The 3,722-nt window shown below is 38.7% G+C and overlaps 1 long non-coding RNA gene across 1 annotated transcript; it reads right to left on the bottom strand.

Annotated features, from left to right (window-relative positions):
• Positions 1-1,049: 1,049 nt before the first annotated feature.
• LOC141626493 (uncharacterized) lies at positions 1,050-1,979 on the bottom strand. Its single transcript, XR_012536073.1, has 4 exons — positions 1,953-1,979; positions 1,755-1,827; positions 1,550-1,648; positions 1,050-1,345 (listed from the first exon to the last, which is right to left on the bottom strand). It is a non-coding gene; the product is annotated as an uncharacterized LOC141626493 (long non-coding RNA).
• Between the last annotated feature and the right edge of the window lie 1,743 nt (positions 1,980-3,722).

Genomic DNA, 3,722 nt, shown 5'->3' with positions numbered 1-3,722 from the left:
GCCCTCCTTAAAATTGAGATCAAAGAATGCCGCGGCCGCCTCATATTGGACGATCCTCGGAGTTTGTGAAAACATTGTCACAAGCTTGGAATAGATTTCATTAGCGGTGCCCATTTTAAAGGCTCTCCTTTGGAGATCCGCCTCCATCGCAAAGATCAACACATTTTTCATTGCGGCGGACTCCTTGTGGTAAGCCTCATATGCTTCCCTAGTAGTGGCACTCGACCTAGCATTAGGTTCGGGTGGAGAGGTCTCGGTGAGGTAACGAAGCTTGTCGTCACCTTGGGCGGCTAATTTGAGTTGGGCATCCCAATCGGAGAAATTTGACCCATTCTTTTCAAGTTTACAACGATCCATGAAGGATCGGAGCCATGAAGTATTAGTGAGAGGTGTGGCGTTGGTGTTTGGAGTCGCCATTTGTTATGAGAAATAAGAGTGGTCTACAAAACAAAATAGAAGGAATAAAACATATGTCGTTTTCAAAAATAATAATAACACTCGTAAAAATTTACTTTAAACAAGTTTTATTGCATTTATCTAGTGACCTCTACCCAACTTTGATAAATGATTCCAAGACCCAAATTCATATTAACTTAGGCATCGGTAAAGCCGAAAACAACCCTTATCAATATAACTCGGTGGATTCACTACTACAGAATTCATCAAGGACATCGGACTTCTAGACACATGGACATCGGATTATAGGCCGATGTAGAGTTCAGTCCCATCCATATGGGGTGTAATGGACATGGGACTTTAAACCGATGTCCATTAATATATGCACATCGGATTTTTAAATATATCCGATGTCCATATGAGTAATGAACATCAGATTTTAACATTAATCCGATGTCCATATGTGTAATGTACATCAGATTTTTATAGAAAGCCCATGTCCTTTGAAGCTAGAATTACATCGAACTTTTATAAATCCGCTGTCCTTTATATTGTTTTTTTTTAAAAAAAAAAATTGAAAAGAGCAGGCCAATTCATATTGCATTACACCAATTTGAATGCCAAAACATTAATACAAAACATGCCAACTGCCATTCAACCAAAATGATCGATTTCAATTAATAAAAACCGATCCCAATCAACATACAACGCAACCGTCTCCGTCATCCGAATTCAACAACTAACGAACAACAACAAAGGGCATAACAAATCCCAGCCAACATAACATATGGTCTTGCAGATCATGTAATCAGTTTTTCAAAATGCAACTACCTAATACATTACTACGCTAGCTAGCTATCTACAGCTAGATATTGAGAAAATAGTTCGCCCACAAGTCCCGAACCTCATCTAATTCTTCTTGTGAATATGGCGTGGTGTCTTGAAAAACCTGTAATGCAGATTAATGACAATGGGGCAGTCAGACATGGCCTCACAAGGGCAGCTTCATATAAGCTAATAATTAAGGGAAGAGGGTGCGGCAGCTAGCTCATTGAATTGGCAGCAGGTTCGCCCACAATGCGTATAGGCAGCAGGTCAAAGTAGGATAATTACTTGAAAAAATACCGAGTTTTGCTATAATGTCGAAACTGACCTCATTGATAGCTTTTGTTGGATTAGAACGCGTGACGATTTCCAGCATGTACCTCATGACGTAGTACCCGCATTCTACAACACCTTGTTGACGAGCACACTAAAACAACAACTCGACAAGAATTAAACCAATAACATGACTTTGTCAATTAAAAGTGATTGATGATCAGACATTGAACTTGTCGTCATAATAAGCAATAACTTACATTATGTTGCAGCCATTGCGGTGCTTGAGAACGCATTCTTTCCCCACCATTGTAGCCGTATACTCTTACTGATCTAAATATAAACATGGTTTCAAATAAATGATTGTCAACCAATAATAGTTGCCATTTTTAATGTTCTAATCAGTTGAACATTTATTTATGTGCATATCAATAAATGAACTATTAAGATGAACTTACGCATTAATTAAAGATCTCAACTTTGACTAAGACCGACTTTCCTAATGAGTCGAACCAATGCACTTGATTATGATCAGCAACATCAGTCACAACGAGCATCCAATGATCACTGTAAATAATTTGTAACTTATTTACATGATAATCAATAATAAATGGTGACAGTTTTGTTTATTTAAAAGGCAAGGTTGATCAAAGACTTACTCATCGTAATATGGAGCGATGTAAAATTTCCTTTTCAAGTCTTTCATCCTTTTAGAAAGTATGGTTATGCTTTATCCGAGGCATAGCCTATTTGTGAAATAATTTCTGGACATAAGAACCCGTACATTTCTTTGGTCTGATTCTATCCAAGTACCTATAACAATATACGTATAAGTATAACCAACATTTACGGTAAATAATCAACCTTTTCCATGGAAGCAGATTAAAAGTTAAAGGAACGAGCGTAACGAGTAGCTTCGCAAACCTACTCGACGTTGTGGCAGTAGATGTTGCAGTTTGAATAACCAATACAATAGATGTTGCTGATTGAATAACCAATGCAAAACTAAATAATGAGATGCAATAATTGTAGTATACATACCCAAGAAAAGTGTCAATGACTCCAAGGGAGATCTCATTCATGTTCAACAATGAAGCTATGTCTTGCTTGGCGAGGCGCAACCTTTTCTTGGATCCTAGGACATTCTCGATCAAATTAACATCGGTCACTTGATTATCGCGCATCACACTAACTACCCTTGCCAGTAATCGTCTACAATCGTAATTTTGGTCCAAAAGCGCTTTCAACTGGTTGTTTGATCTTGTCACTGATCCACCACTGCTTATCTTACTTTTACCACTTTCTACTTTCTGGGAATTAGAAGTTCCAGATGTCTTCCGTCTTTTGGGTTTAGGTGTCGTCGCAGTCTTTTCCGTAATCTTTTCCCCAGTCTTTTCCCCCATCTTCCCCCTGTCTTTTCCCCTCTCTCGATTCCAGGTTTTTTCGACATTCCCGAGAAAAAGAATTACACCTATAATTATTAGAGCTTGCTTTCAGTGGCAAGAACTAAAAAAAGACGGTTAACTGTATGGCTTTCATACCTTTACGTAGCGTAAAGTGATTCCATTTTTCGGCCAAAGTACAAAGGAACCAAGGGCATCAGCAACAATAGCAAATTCCTCAGTTGGTATAGGTAATGGTGTGTCATCCTTACCTTCCATGAGAACGTAAATGCATACCCTTAACGTTTCTGCTCCAATTTTTGGCCGTGACAAACTGATGCCTGACTTGTGGTCTTGAATACTCGTCCAAGTGCCACCTTAGTGAAGTCATCAGTATCTTGCACAGCTAGCTCACATTCAAATCCTCGCGGAGCGATGGACAAGCAAGCAACCAAAAAGATAAGTAAAATGTTTATTATCAATTCGTAAATATATATATGATCACTAACACAGTCAATTGTTGCTAGATTTAATTACCTTCTCAGGTATGGCATCAAATGGATCAGAAATATGATCACTAACATTCCCACTGTTGCAATTCATCTCGACCTCAGCTGCGTCTTTCTCATTGTGAACGGAATAACTAACATTCCCATTTGTCTATTTCTCCCCCATCATTATTTCGAAGTCTTTATAAATCTCTGACCTCACTTGTTCTGTGATCTGCTTTGTAAGCTTCTCTAAAAACTCTGGTGAAATGACAGTAGTACTCTCATCTCGAGTTCGTTTGCATCCGCCAAAGCATCGCTTTATGCCCGACTCGACCCCCAACACCTCTAACACGAC

Source organism: Silene latifolia, chromosome Y, assembly GCF_048544455.1.
Source record: "Silene latifolia isolate original U9 population chromosome Y, ASM4854445v1, whole genome shotgun sequence".
Taxonomy (NCBI): domain Eukaryota; kingdom Viridiplantae; phylum Streptophyta; class Magnoliopsida; order Caryophyllales; family Caryophyllaceae; genus Silene; species Silene latifolia.
The sequence above is the reverse complement of the archived record's forward strand: the minus strand, read 5'-3'. Positions and strand labels throughout refer to the sequence as shown.